General features: G+C 43.7%; 1 long non-coding RNA gene across 1 annotated transcript; it reads left to right on the top strand.

Moving 5' to 3' along the window:
• Positions 1 to 2,416: 2,416 nt before the first annotated feature.
• On the top strand, positions 2,417 to 11,526 carry LOC120511663. The gene is made up of 2 exons (XR_005629792.1): positions 2,417 to 6,810; positions 8,886 to 11,526. It is a non-coding gene; the product is annotated as an uncharacterized LOC120511663 (long non-coding RNA).
• Positions 11,527 to 15,957: the final 4,431 nt, after the last annotated feature.

Genomic DNA, 15,957 nt, shown 5'->3' with positions numbered 1-15,957 from the left:
GGCATATGTTGATTCTAGACAAACAAATAGCAAAAGCTGAAGAACAGGTTTGCAAATCAAATACTTGGACATGTTAAATTCTTCATGGCACCTGCTCATCTTGCACCTTTCCTCAGCCAGCAGACTTGTCTTTTCCTGCTTGTTCATGCAGTACTTGGAAAGGAGCAGAGGAGTTGGAAAAGCTTACTAGGCTAGAGGAGCATTCCAGGTGCAGTCATTGTTTACCGTGGGACTGAATAGCATGCCAGTTCTGACACCAACTGCAGAAGAAATGTGCCTGGTGAGTACAGGTATTTTGTAAGGAATTTTCAGAAATGAAGTATTTGTTTCATTCCAGATAAACCTTGGCATACTGCGACTTGAGAACAGTTGTGATCACACAAAATCATCAATGTTGTTTCACTTGAAAGATTATATACAGAAAAAAGAAGATCTCTTAATTCTGGATTTTCCAATCTGCATGTCCCATGGAGCTGCTGATAGTGAGTGTAGTAGGATGTGTTGCACATGCAAAGGTGGCCTGTCTCTGGGAAAGGAAGCAGATGGCAAGGTCCTTACAGGAAAAAAGGCAACTGAATGGATTGGCTTTTGCACATGTGGAATTTGGAGATAGCTGAAAATAATGGGAATGGGACATGCTCCTTTCATAAAACACCAGTCTCTTCTATCATGAAGTTCATCAGTTTAAAACACAATGTCAGTATGTATTTATGTCATCATAAGCTGCCAAATTGCATTAAAGGCAAAAAAAAAAAAAGGGAAAAAAGAATGAAAAGCAGACCAAATTCCAGTTCTGCCCTCCTTGCTTCAGACACAAGCTTCACTTTCTTCCATCTTTAGCACCAGTGAGCATACAGTCTTCTCATTGGATTCTCCTGTTGAACTTCCTGCAGATTGTGTAAGTGTAGGATACACGGTTTTTTCTGTTTTTAAATCTTCACAGCAACCTGTGACAGGTGATTTTATTTACATTTTGATTTTGAGAAATAAGCATCCATTGTATCAGCTCCTGGTCACATGACATTATTCTTTCTGACATACCTTCAGACAGGTCAGATTTGATGTGCAGAAGGTGCATACCCAGCTGGAATTTCAGAGGAGATGTGGTATAAGCATTAATTTCATGATAGGAGAGGATTCTAATTCTGGAGAGCATTCAGCTCTCAGCAATGGATGCTGCTTTCTGTTCTGGAATTCCCTGCTGTGCTGCTTTAACAACTGCAGGAAAAGAGAAGTGAAACGATGCATGGGCTAAAAGTCCTGTGATTAAAAATAGTTCTAATTCTTAAAAAAAGCCAAAACCAATCCAACAACCTTTACAAAAAACCCAAAGTCCCAAACAAAGAAGGACAGCATGGCTGTGCTCTCAGCACCCTGCGGACTGGGCACCTTTTCCATCTCTCCCTAGGAAGGGCAGAGGAGTTGCAGTAGTGTCCTTGCAGGTAGGTGGTAGCTGGGCACATTTGGGAAACACCCCACAAATGCAGCAGTTCAGGAACAGCTGGATCATTTTTCAGTAAACATGAGTTACTGGCAGGGATGGCTCTATCTCACATCAGGTCTCTGGGGCCTCTTACCAGAGTTACCTGGGTGATACTCCAGGAAGAGGAAAATAACTGAATTCTTTTTGCTTTCTGTTTTTGCTGATATGGCCACTTTTCAGGTATTTTATAAATCTGTTCATGATGCAGTGGGTGTTCTCTTCCCACCTTGGAAGTGTCCTTGATGCAGTATCAGGAAGGTCGGAGTTGAAAGGGCTGTGGTGAGGGGTTCATAGAACTCTTCTGGGAATCCAGAGATCTTGTACAGTGCTAAAAATTAGGCCAGGAGAATATTAGCACACTAACATTCTGCAAGCCAAGCTCAACAGGGTCAAAAACTGGAGGAGTGTAGATCATAAAAAGGTCCTTTAATAGCCAGATAGCTGAGCAGTAGCTCATAAATAAGGACAGTCATGCTTATCCCATTGTGCTTACTCCAGAAATTTGAGCAGCCACCTTTATTCTCCCATTTCCAAACAGTTCTGGATTCAATTTAAAATTTTTGGTGAACACAGCTTTAAAGATGACTCCTACCCATAACCATTTCTGTCAAATTTGTTTTTCTGTCCCACCAATTTTCTTTCAGCTATTATTTAGGGGTTCACTACAAAAACCCTGTTAATGAGTATCTAGTCAGTCTGTATGCCAGGCATGTTATTTTTGATTTCTCTAGCTTTGATTTTCAAACTGCTGTACATTTGCAGGGTGCTAATACATTGCATTACACCTAGTAAGCAGTCTTTAGGTGTTTTGATAGAGCACTGCTGAGCTGAACACACAGGTCAGAGGCAAAATTCAGTTTCAGGTTGAAGAGTGAGTCTGTAACAGTTCTGGTGAACTTGCCAGCAGGATTTCTCAGCTATTCACTACAAAAACCCTGTTAATGAGTATCTAGTCAGTCTTTATGCCAGGCATGTTATTTTTGATTTCTCTAGCTTTGATTTTCAAACTGCTGTACATTTGCAGGGTGCTAATACATTGCATTACACCTAGTAAGCAGTCTTTAGGCGTTTTGATAGAGCACTGCTGAGCTGAACACATAGGTCAGAGGCAAAATTCAGTTTCAGGTTGAAGAATGAGTCTGTAGCAGTTCTCCTGATGAACTTGCCAGCAGGATTTCTCAGCTGCTTCTCATTCAGATCCTAAGTGGTACTTGACCATCCAGCAGTTCTTGCTACTCTCATGCTGTACAGACCAGTGATTATGAGTAGAGACATTGAATTGAAGGTTCCTGAGAAATGAGGATGCTTAAACCCTTCATGGTAGCATTGTAGCTTCTCAGTTCTGCTCTTCCTTTCCTCTTGTGTTGTTGGTTGGATGTTCAGCTCTGCTTGTCTCCTTATGTAGAGAGAAGGAGGAGAAAAGCATTTCCTGCAATCTCTTGGATGTGTTGAGCCAACAAGCTGCTGGTGCAGATGCAAAGCTATGCTGCAAGGTTTGAGATTTTTTTGAGTGTACCTTGCTGTTTCTCAAATTATTTTTTGATGTGGTCTGTAGGGGTAAAAATACTGCAGGATTCTTCAAATTTCTTTGATACTATTCCTTACCTACATGAAATATGAGAACTTGAGTTACTAATTTTGTCAGCATCTAGATGATAGATGTAGCAGAGAAATGTAGGCATGTACTTAGGAGCTAATTTGCTCCTAAAATCATTTAATGCAAAAAAACATTCATCATGTTTGTGAAGCATTAGAACATATATTTTCTGTAGTGTTCTGGTAAACATGAAATCTTCTCTATGTTTCTTCCATGGCAGTTCATAGAAAATAAATGTGCTTTTTTCCCTCTCCTTTTTTACTTCACTGACTCTTGGTTGTAAAGTTTTAGCCTTTTCTCTCATGTCAAGTGGATGTTTCTTTTATGTGCCTTAGGAGTGTGGGTTCAGAAGGGTTTGCAGTGTAGCATGTAAAATCTAAAGGTCACAAATTAAATCTATTTCACTGAGCCAGAGTGAGATCTGTGCAGTGAAGGCTGCACCTTCCCCATGGTGGGAGGCTGTGTGGCCAGAGAGGTGTCTTCACCAATGTAGGTCATCTTTTTTCTTCCCTTGGAAGTAGCTTGAAAAATCCTTCTAGCAGCTAGGCTGAGGTTTAAAATAGAAGTAGCTAAAGAACATCAAATGTGTGGCTGTATCAGTAGAAGTTGCTGAAATGAGATCCAGATGTGCAAGTATTTGAGTAGCTCTTAGTGATTTTCCTGGTATGAGATGTGAGCAGTGTGGGATGGGCAGAGTGTTTGTTTATACATATGGAAGAGCACTAATGTGGTTGCTCAGCTCTTAATTGCTGTGATTAGCTCCACCCCTTCTTTGGCTGAGGGATATGTAGCAATGGAAATTTGCATTTCAGGAATACATGAAAAGCAGTGCTCTTCTGTTACAGCAAAGTCTAGACTCTAGCATAAAGCTTTAGAGTCCAATTTTGTGGTGGGAATAATCATCCTTCTTCTCAGAGGCAACACTTGGAATGTTTTTTTTTCCTTTAACTTTAGTAATTTTCACTTATTTGAGCTTTTTCTACTGATTCTGTGTTTCTAATTATACAAAGGCCATATATTCGAGTTCTTGGGATTCAGGTGTGATATCCTGACTTTCCATGAAGATTATTTCTGCAGGGTGGCAATAATATTTTGGCATTCTGAAGAAAATTGGTCTATTTTTTGGTAGACTTGTCTTGTTTGAGCTATCACGTGCAAATGAAAGCATGTGTCTGCAGATAGGATCTTCCTACTGAGATAGGCTATTTTCAGTCTTGCTTTTATGTGAACAAAGGGTGGAAGTGAATTAGCTCAGAAAGTTTTCTACTCGATGTTTCTACAGAATGAGTGACCTTGGGAAAAAGAGGGGACATCAGACATTTAGGAAAGCAGTTGTATATTAGACCAGTAGAGGCAGTCTTCTTCACTAATGCATGAAATCCAAATCCAAAGGAGCAACATGCTTGTAGGCTGGGTAACCAGGAGAGGAGGAGAAGTACTAACACTAAATGATATCTGTGCTGTCTTCTGTGGCTCTTTGTTTGAGCTTCTACAAGCTTGAAGTGCAAAGAAGTTGTGTGTTTTGCATCTTTTTAACCATTGTGTATTTCTTACAAAGCCTCTAGTAATAATTAATGCAGGACAGACCACAAGGATGTTTGGTGTAACTTTTTTTTTTTTAATTTAAAAATGCATGTTTTTCAGATACAGAGCTGGATCTTGCCATAGAGACTGAACTTTGCTCTTGATGTAACAGAAACATGGGGTACATAATTCACATTGATTCTCTATTGTCAGGTACTGTGTTGGTAGGTGAAAATTAGATAATGATGCCTGAATTGATTAATCCCCTAGGCATGGAGGAACTGCAGTGTATAAATATGTAAGAGAACTTCCAGGAGGAAGCGTGGGATTGGCAGGGCCAGGTGGATCTCAAGCAAAGACAGACTCCTTTTTGATGCACAGAGCCTCTGCTTGTGTTAGCAAAAAATTCTTCTCTGTTCCAAACTGAGACCACAAAACCTTTAGTGAGAAAAAACCCCACAATCAGACTTTTAATACCAAGAGCCTGAGAATGATTGCAGTTACTTACAGAGATAGGATTGCTTGATGAAAATTGAGATGTGTGATTAGATGTTCATTTGCTTGTTACACTCATGGTTCAGTCCTGTCATTGAAACAGTTCAGCCAGTGCAGGTGTTTTAATGCTGCCTGTAAGAAGATGGCTGCTGGCAGAATGAAAGGGGGAGAAAAAGCCTATGGCTGTGTAAATGCACACTTTTTATTTCTCTATTAGTTGTCTAAATAAGCTTTTTTAGAAACTATAGTTATTAACAGCAATCAGAAATCAGGCTGTGAAGAAGTTAAAACTCATTTTTATATCTTACTACACAAGTGCCTGGACTCCTTAATCTACTAATAATGTTTTAGCTTCCATTCTCATCTCATAATCCCTGAAGAACATTCATGATGCCATATGAATTGAGTTGTTATCTCTCCTTGTTTGTGTGGAGAAGTTTGTTTGCTGGCTTTCCTGAAAGGATTTCAGGACTTCATTTATACCATGTGGTATTCTAGCCTCTGCACACACACTAGGATGCTAAAGCTGTGGCACAGTATGAAATCAGCTGGAGCCTGGATATATTTTAAATTTACAAAAATCTAGCAAAATTGCTATTTCCCTGTAGGTGGCTCTTGGCCTGTGCAGTGCTCTGGGTTGTAGCCTGCAGGGCAGTGCTGCTCTTCACTGCCTGATGCAGCTGCTGGCTGATGTCTGGCAGAAGAGGGAACATGTGGAAAGGGATTATTAGAGCACAAGCATCAGTCACATCCTGGATTCTTGGGCTGGGTACCATGCACTTAAACTTGTTAGAATAATACCTGGAATAATCAAGATATGCTCCACTACTTAAATCAAGTTTATTTTTAGCCCAGTGGTTTTTGAATTGAAACTGCTCAGGCAAAACTTGCTTTTGAAGTATTTATAATTGCTTCTTACAGTGTTGCACACAAATTTCAGTTTAATCTTGACTGAAGGAATTTGGGCATACCAGTAGATGGCTTCTCAGTGCCCCTTTGCAACCTTACACTGGGGGGAAAATTTAAAAAAAACCCCAAGAAATAACTGGCAAGTAGAGAAGTTGGACAGAAGATTATATGACTCCCTAGTTTCTTTTCAATATTTATTGTTACATTTTGTGAATATTTTTCCTTTTCTAGGTGTTTTCTACATCTTCTGGACATAGGCTTTGTCCCTTTCAGTCTCTTATGGTTCATCATGCACCAGTAGTCAGCATGGTCAGAAGGCTTGACTTATATTTACCTTACAGTTTAGAACTCCTTGCAAACATTTAAGAAGGAAAAAAGAAAACCCCAACATATTTCACATCTTCCTGGTTTTCATTATTTTAAATTGAAGTGATTAGGAAGCTGAGTTTTAATGAGTTTTTAGTAGAGGTGAGATTGAGAAGTGTTTGTGTAACTGCTCATTATATTTGTCTGAAAACATCTTTTTGGGTGTCACCTTACTCAGTGCCTTCTCAGGTACCTGCTGCTTTGCAAGGCTCAAGTGGAATATTTGTGAGACTGACAAGAGAGAGGCAGAGGAGGATAAAAGTCAATGGTGTTCTCAGGAGTGGAGCTCACTGCCTGCTTTTTTCACGTGTGATTTGGGTTGGGAGAAGAGCAGAACCAAACATTTCTGGTGTTTTGTCCATTGATTCCTGGTGAAAAGCAGCACAGAGCTGCACAAGCTGGCTGAAGGAGGACAGCCCTTGGGAGCTGGAGAGAGGTAAGGCTTTGGTGCACCTTTTCCTTGCTCAACCCTTGCTGTCTTTGTGCTTGACCTATGTCTGCAGCCTCTCTCTCTTTGGTCACAAAGGTGTCAGGCCCCATACACCTGCATCCTTTCCAGTTTCTCTTAGGGAAGTTCCTGGTCTTGCCAAAGTCCAAACAAAAAGTGTAGCTTTGCAGCTTTTCAGCATTTATATATTTTGCCATGGTCTGTATTTCTACTTCATGTGTGACCCTTTCCCTTTGGGCTTGGACCTTTTCCCCTTTTTATTGTGGCTCTTCAAGGCTTGGTCTTCCAGCCTCCTGCCTGGTTTACATTTAAAAGAAATAAAATATTTTCAGTCCTTTTGTTCATTCTGGTAGGTTTTGTCCATGAATAGAACCTCCTGACATCACTCAGAGTGCAGGGTAATGTGTGGCAGTAGTAGGTGATACTTGTTAATGGTGTTGTTAGAGGTGATTCTGCTTCCCTGACTGAAACCTTCCCATTCCAGTGAGGTGTTCCCACCTCTGTAGTGCTGCCTGCCTGGCACTGCTGAGTGGGCAGAGTTTCCATCTACCAGAGGTAACAGGAAGGATAAGATCAAGCCTTTTTTGGCTTTGTGGTTTTGCTCTGTTGTCTGAGCCCTTTCTGATACAAATTGCATATCTTATGACCTAGGAGTTTTAGGTGCAGAAGTCAGCTTGGTTTGAGTGAGCTTTAGAGCTTTATATCCACACACTGGTGGCAGGACCCCATCAACCTTCACAGCTTCTTGGAACAGTTATTTGTTGGTTGCATTCATTTGAGGGGAGTGATTTTCCTCTGGGTTCTTTGATCTCTGGTCTCTGGCCTGGGCTGGATCATCAGCCTGGCTTAGTTTATGCCTCTTGATCTCTCCAGGCTTCATTTATTTCTTAGAGAAGTAGAATGTTGTGATCACAGTTCTTGAATCTTAAAATCTCTAGTTTCTCTGGAATTGGCTGTTTGGTATTCATGGCTTTTGGCTGTTAGTGTTAGGAAATGCTCTTGGGGAGTGTGGTTGTGCACTGCCTCCTGCAGTAGCACCTTGCTGGTGACACCTTGACAGGTATCATCTCTTACACTTGCATAAGCAACACAAAATCTTGCAGCCTGCTTATTCCTTATTCACATGAGCACATCAGAGTCATTTAGAACTTCAAATCCTTGCCATTTCTTAAAAACAGAGTAAACAAACACCAGTTAATGTCACTGCTGCACAACGTTATGAATTGCCTGAGCAGATGTTAGTGAAATGACTGTTGCATTTTATTTCATCTGCAGGATGATCAGGTTGATCCATCTCTGAACAGTTTCTCTCTCCTTAATGGCTGGTTTGCAAAAGATGATGATCTGTTCCACAATAGCTGGGATTTCTTTTTGTTCTGCATGCTTAAGAGAAGCATCTAAAAAACAGCAGGAGGAACAGAGTTAGAAAAGAAGAAAGCCTTACTGCTAAAGTCAAGAAATGTGGATATTCATTACTTACCATGGACCAAACCTCCAAAGTGGTATTGAGAAAATGAAGTGTAAAAGTAGCTGAAAAGAGCTCTGGCAGTATGTCACATTTCCTTTAGTGAGCTGAAGCTCAGGTGAACATCACCTGCATTCTTGTTTCCAGATTCAGTCCTAAATTTTAGCTTCCAGATAATTGATGCAAAGAGTTGTAGCTTATTTAAAAAAAAAACCCAGTAAGGATCTTTCCAAGTCTACCTCAGTAACTTAGGATAGTTGGTGGCATGTGAAATAGGTGACTTGGCTTCACTTACCTTTGGCTTTATAGAGAGGCAGGAGGGTGGTGTGACACCTGCTCATGCTCACTGGAGTTTTGTAAACAGTGTGTGTGAGAGTTGATTAACTATTTGCATATTGATATTACTACCTAGCACTCAGATTATTCACCACGTTAATGAAGAGCCTTTCCTGAGACTGTGGATTCTATTTTATTCATGTTTGCTGCTTTTGTATCTGCTGAGTCCCTCTTTTCCATGGGGTAGGATTGCAGGATCTGTGCTCTTTGTTTTAATAACTTTCTCCTCTTTGAAATGCCATTATTTCTGGTCTGTTTTTAGATGATGAAGGATAGACACTGTGATGGGCACTAAAGCATGGACTTGAAGTGTGCACTCTGGTGGCAGGTACTCCTATCTGATCCCTGTGGTCTGATGTGTCTGAGGAGGGCTTAGGTGCTGTGTGTCTTAGCTGTGGCTTTCTCCATTTATTAATTTCAGTGTTGATTGAAATGTTTGTCTTTATTTATAGCATATCCAACAGCTGTGTTGCAACAGAGAAGGTAAGTTTAGAGCTTGGGGCAGGGGGCAGAGGGGTTGGCAACCCAGCTCTAGGTAGTTAATCTGTTTTGGTTTTTTTTCTAATACAATCCTTGAAGTTTATAGACAGATGTTGGATTTATGGATATCAGACAGCTGCTAAAGCCATTACAAAATGGCAAGGAACAGGGCATTTATTATATATTACATAGGGAGGAGAAGAGACTAATTTGAGAATTAGATTTTTAATCATTCTTGCAGTATTTATTTGTCCTTTAAGATACAGACACAGATGCAAATTCATCAGTCTGTTCAGTGAGATATTTTTCTATTCATTTTCCTGACTGAGAATTATTGTTAGTGTCACACTTGTTGCTAGAAGCTATTGAGCTGGTCATGCTCATTTTTCTCTGCTGAGCTCAGTGAGTTTTACTCTCCACTCTGTGATGGAGGATTCCTGGTTGCTGTTAGCTGTGTTTTAAAGACAAGAATTCCTGGGTTTAGTCAAGTTTAGGACCTGCTTGTTCTAAATCCTAATAAAAGCATTAGCTAATATAAATCTCAATTCTCTGATGTGGACTATAAGGGACTTGCCTGTCAATACATCTGAATTACTTTGTTTTGACAGGTAATTAGATCTGGATCTCTTCCTTAGCTAACAAAGCAAACAATCTCAGATATGCTTTGCTAGGCAGGATCATGTGTAGACAGCAAGGTTTTATTATCTGTGAGGAAAAATGCATTGTAAGAACATGAAATCTAGATGACCTTGAATGAAAACAAAGAAATAAAATTTTATGAGATACAGTATATTAATGCCCCAACTTGGATGTAGGAATTCCTGAGCAGTAATTTTGTTTTAAGTGCCATTAAAGCTCTGTGTACAATCTGTACTTCTGCAGGAAATGTGAAATATCCCAGGGACTGGCTGGCTACCTGAAGGACCCCAGTGTCTGCCTTTCATGGCAAGTGACCTGAGCATTGATGTGCCCATGGTAGCAGTTCAGGTGGGTGTGTTACCTGTATTTGCAGACTTTTCTTGTTCTCTGCATTGTACCACAAACTGCACGTGTCCTGTACAATCCATTTGGCCCTCTTGTAATGTCTGGTTTTCCTAATAAACATCTTTTGAAGTCTCTGCTTTGTGGCTGATTTCCAAGGGTCCAAGTTCCCATGTGTTAGGTCCATCCTTCTGATGTATTGTTTGGATCATGCAGGGAGGAGAAGAGAAACTCATAACTGCTTCCTTTGAATAAAAACCTTATTTGAAGCTGCTGTGTCCACACAAGACCTTTGCTAGTAGTTTCTCTATTTTGAGTATTTTCTTGGAGTGTTCTGAGGCTTAAGATCAGACAGAAAAACATTGTAAGCAAAATCAAAGAAATTTCTTAAGAAAAATTAATTCTGAATGTTGGTCTGGGAGATGACAGTGGAACAAATGGGAAATTGTGATCTTGGGCTCTTGTTCCTGAGAAGTGCCAAGTCCTGTGGGGAAACTTCAGCCACATGAAGGTGAACAACCTTGTGTTTACATGAATACCAAGAGTTTGGCTTCATCCTGGCTAGTTTTTATTTCAGAGGAGGACTGAGAAGAGAGCAGAATGCACCCAATGGTGTGTTTTCAATATTCCTCCATTTGGTTCTTTCTGGGGAGGATGGAGGGTAGCCTGTGTGCCCATGCAGATCTGGTTTCAAGAGGTGGAAATATGCATGCATGTGTGTATTGACTTCAAAATCCTTTTTTTTCTGTAGCAGTCTTCTGGCATGTCGTGGAGATCAGTTTGGCTTTGTTTTTCAGTTCAGCTGGGCAGACATTACCAGAATCCCTCAGAAAGACACTGTTTTTTCCTATGCTTAATCCTTTTTACATGCAGCATTCTACTGATCTTGCTGAATAGCAGGAATGTAGTTTCCTAACAACAGCTACTACAGAAGTGTAAATTAAGAAGCTGGCATGAGGTTATTTTGGAGACTTGGCCATGAAAACAGAATTAGAGTTAATCCTATTATAAATATGTTTGGCAACTTAAAAAAAAAAGGCAACATCCAAAACCAAACATGTTTGGCAACTTAAAATCCAAAAGTTTTGATGTTTGATTCAGCTCTAACCCTTTTCAAGCAAACAAAATCTTCTCAAATGTCTCATTTTGGCACACTGGTGTCAGTGCTGTGTGCAGTCCCTGAGCACGGGCCCTGGTGTGGCCTGCTGGCAGGCAGCTTGCTCCCTGGGAACAGGGTGGTGTGATGTTGCACTCAGTCAAAATTCAGTGAATGTCTCCTGTTATGGAAAAAGTTTATCCTGTGAATAACCAAGCAAATCACTTTCATGGGGAGAGAAGAGACACTTTTCAACTAGGACTGGCCTGAAGGAATCTTTGGCTGCAGATGAGGAGCCATCCCCAGCCCTGCAAGTCACCAGAACAGGAATAAACTTGCTTTGTGTTTGTGTTTGATTGTGTGAATTCCTGCTTTTTCCAAAGGCACCTGTGAATTGGAAATGAATCTTGTGTGTAAGTTGTATTGTGTGAGACCCCACCTGCAGTGTATCCCCCTCTGCACGAGGGGGACAAGGAGCTGCTGGACAGAGTCTGGAGGAGGTCACGGAGATGCTCTGGGGGCTGGAGCCTCTGTTCTGGAGCCAGGCTGGGAGAGCTGGGGGTGTTCACCTGGACAAGGTTTGGGGGAGACCTTCCAGTGCCTAAAGGGGCTCCAGGAGAGCTAGAACAGAGTTACATTCTCAGCATTTTACTTTTTTTTTTTTCCCCCCAACAATTTAACTTGATCAGTCATAGACCAAATTCTTCATGGTGTGCAGTTCTTGCGTTTTAAAAATTAACAAGTAGCTCTTTACAGGTGATTTTATTGCCACCTGCTGGAGTTCAAATTAAAAGTCAGATTTTAAAATATATTTTGGCTATCTGAAATGCCCTTGGATGAGGTACATTAGAGATGTACAAAGAAATGCAGGCTGACCTGTCCCTTACCAAAGCACTCAGTAACTCATTATTTTGTTTGTAAACATCAACTGAGAAAACAACTGAAGGCCAATATTTGAATTTTATCTTTATAAGGAAATCAGGAAAATTTGGCAGTAGACAGAATTGGACAATAGTGTGCAAATGTTGGTGCTGTCAGCTGAGGTGGCAGATGTAGCCTGGGCTGCAGCACTGGGAATGGGGACATCACAGAGACAGGACAGTGCTGGGACACTGTGACCTCCAGCTCCAGAAGCAAATGTTTCCAGGCAACTGCAGCAGCCTTGGTGATAATTTTGGGGATTTTTGCATTCCTGGACCTGCCCTTCATCCAAGATGGGATTTGGAATGGAGTTGGACACCTCTGCAGTATAAATTTGTTACTAATCCTTTCTCCTGAGCTCTGCTGCTCTGAACTGCCCATGTCAGACTGCAGGAGCCAGCACTGCTGGCAGCCTGGGCCACTGGGAGTTGGTTATGTCAGTGCTGATGATTTTTGGGTGGCTATGGAGGATGTGCCTGGAAAGCACACTCTAGCCAGGGTACTACAAATTGGCTTCTTGTCCCATTGTGACCTGGGGGTGTACCAGGAAAATGAGTGCAAAGTTTCCTTTGGCATGGGTGGCTTGGAGGAGCCTGACCCACCTGCAATTGATGTAAATATGTTAAACTAAAGGACAGCAGGTGACAATGGTTATTTTTGTGTTGATAATGTCATGAACGGTCAGTTGTGCTCTAATTTAAATATGTGCCCTGTGATCACTCCCAGTGCTCCAAATATTTCTGCTTGGTTTCTGCCTTGGACTTCACTGTTTCTGCTTCTCATTTCTGATGTTTTTTTTCCTGTATTTTCTCTCTATGCAGCTTATTTTTGCTTTATGATTAAATGGGTTTCTTATGGAGTCTTGCAAAACATGAAAAGTAATAAAATCTCTTTGGTCATGACCTCCCCAGAGCTTTACACAGCTCAGGTTTTAGCAGTAGTTACCAGAGACCTCTCTCCCCTCCCTCAGGGGTTGTGTGCCTCCAGAGATGGGCTGGGTTGGGCGAGGAGGGAGCACAGAGGAGGCCACAGAGATGCTCTGAGGGCTGCAGCTCCTGTGCTGTGGAGGTGGGCTGGAAGAGCTGGGGCTGTGCCTGGAGGAGACTCCAGGGAGACCTCAGAGCCCTTTGCAGTGCCTTAAGGGGCTCCAGGAGAGCCGAGAGGGACTTTGGACAAGGATCTGGAGGGACAAGGGGGAATGGCTTCCCTCTGCCGGAGGGCAGGGTTAGATGGGATATTGGAGGGAAAACTTTCTCTGTGAGGGTGGGCAGGCCCTGGCACAGGGTGCCCAGGGCAGCTGTGGCTGCCCCTGGATCCCTGGAAGTGTCCAAGGCCAGGCTGGACAGGGGTTGGAGCAACCTGGGATAGTGGAAGGTGTCCCTGCCCATGGAAGAAGGTGGAAAGAGATGATCTTTAAGGTCCTTTCAACCCAATCTGTTATGTGATTGCATGTGGTACAGGAGCTCTGCATCAGGAAGGCTTTTGGACATCTGGAGTGTGTTGTGCATTTTTAGGACAAGTACATAAAGCAGCAAAACCAAGGCCATGGCATCCTGGGGCACATGCTGTGATGCAGGGTGGGAGCATGAACCACGTCTGCTTTCCAGGGCTTGCCCTGCCTTGGCACACAGCCAACCCTTCCTCCATGGCCTCCCCTTCCTGGAAAAGAGGAGTTGGAGCTGGGTGTCACTGACCCAGCTCAGGTGTGGTCCTGAACTCCCATCATCCCCTCTGTGAACCACCCACATGCCCGTGTCAGCTCTTCCACCTGAGTATTGTCTGCTCTGATGTTCTGCTCATTATCTGTCTGCCAGGCTGCTGTCATTGCCTCCCACAGCCGAGTTCTGTCACTGAGCTCCCTCCTACATCAAACCTTTCACAGCCTTCAAGGGAGGTCTTCACACTGAAATTCTGAGAAATCTGTGCCCTGGCTGCCTCGGCTGGGAACCTCCAGCTCTGCCTGCCTTTTGCTTTGGGAACCTCCAGTCTGGAGATTTCCTGGCTCCTTGCACCCCTGTGCAAACTGGAGCCACCTCCTGTGGGGCAGCAAGTGTCTGATCAGATTTGAGATCCTGAGGCCACTTGAGTGCATTAAAATGCTTGGGGATTCATGATTTAAGCATGCAATTGCCCTCATCTTCCTCATGCAGTGTGGGAATGGTTTCATGCAGCCCGTGTACCTGTGCTGGTGCTGTGGGGTTTGGCATGCAGGGGAGCTGCATCCCAGCCCCTCATCCCGGGCTCACAGCTGGGCTCCCTTGAGAGCAGCCCTGCAGAGACCCACTCCAGCCCCAGACTAAATTCCTGCGGGGGCCAGTGCTCTGGTTTTTCTCTTTATTAATTGCTTATTAGCAGAAATAAGTGTTTTCCCAGTGGGTGGAAAGTATGGCCTCTGGCTGCAGCAGGCAGAGTGGCTGCTGTGGGATCTGCCCAGACAGAGATGGAGATATTCATATGTAGATTTGATGTGCTGAAGGCAGGGAGGCCCCTGTTCCAGGCAAAGCCCAGCTGGAGGCTGTGCCTGGAGAACTGCCCAAGCCAGGCCCTGCAGGCAAGGACCTCCTCTCCCAGTGTGCTCCCTTTCAGCTGTGCTGCAGTTTTTGTGACTCACTGGGCTGGATGCTCTGGATGTCCTTTTATTTGTAGAAGCATGGGACATACTGTGCTCCTACAGGATAAACACAGGACCCAACTATCGCCTCCTGAGCAGGGATATCCCTGCAGCTGCTGGTCCAAATGCAGCCAGTGATGACCCTGGCAGACCTCTTCTTTCAGACCAGCTTTCCTCAGAAGCTGGGCTGGGACAGCTGCTCCCACCTGCAGGCTTTTGGAGGACTCTTTCCCTCTCCTGGTGGAGGTGTATCCCTTTGCACATGGCTGTGGGAGGGCTTGGCACTGCAGGAATGGCCCTGGACTGCTGGTTCTTCCTGAGCAGAGGGGTCCTGGCAGGAGGGAATCACTGATGGGATAATGGGAGCAGTGACAATGCTCATTCTGGGGAGGTGGACATGCTGTGACCTGAACACACAACTCCAGTGCATGGCTGGAGGCAGGACATGACTGTCTTCTACAGCCAGGCTGAGAGCTGCTGAAGGGAACTGAGTGGGAAGGTTTTTCACCTGGGATCTGATTGCTTGGCACATTCAGAAACCTCTGATAGGACAAGAGGTACACCCAAGATCTGTGTGTCCCCTCAGAGATGTTTCACTGAGGCATGGCCTCAGCACCTCCCAGGTGTAAGAGCACAGGACCCCTGCTCCTGCTCTCCTGGCTCTCCAGGGCAGAGGAGCTCCAGCCCTGAGCTGCTCTAGACCTTTTGGTCACAGGCTTGGAGGAAGTCACACTCCTGCTTTGGGAGGCTTGTGTGAGACAGAGCCTTGTCCTGGTGGTCCCATTCCTGACGAGTGCCTCAGGCAGCAGCAGCTGGGGTTGCTGCTGCTTTCCCAGGCATTCCCACTAAACACTTCTGTGGGGAGGAGAGGAATGGAGCAGGCTGGACACAACAGCCTGAGTCCCATGCTTGTTATCTCTGTGAGAACTGCAGGACTCTTGCAGCCTTCACACGTCACAGGTGTCGTCCTGCTGTGACAAATACCATGTACCCAAGACAGTGGGACTAGAGAAATCCAATCTTGGCTGGTTGGAAATCTTCCCTGACTGCTCCGAGTGAGGGGAATGACTTTACAAACTCCCTAGGACACCTGGACAGACAAACCTCTGCAGCCTGCAGCTCCTGGCACTGTGCAGGGTGCTGCTGTGAGGAGCCATCAGGAAATCACCTAAGGTCAGCCTGCACTAGCTAGACCAGTGACTAGAGCCCTGTCCTGGAGGGGGCATGAGCCCTGTCCTGGAGGCT

This window comes from Passer montanus, unplaced genomic scaffold (assembly GCF_014805655.1).
Source record: "Passer montanus isolate IOZ18808 unplaced genomic scaffold, ASM1480565v1 scaffold68, whole genome shotgun sequence".
Classification (NCBI taxonomy): domain Eukaryota; kingdom Metazoa; phylum Chordata; class Aves; order Passeriformes; family Passeridae; genus Passer; species Passer montanus.
The sequence above is the reverse complement of the archived record's forward strand: the minus strand, read 5'-3'. Positions and strand labels throughout refer to the sequence as shown.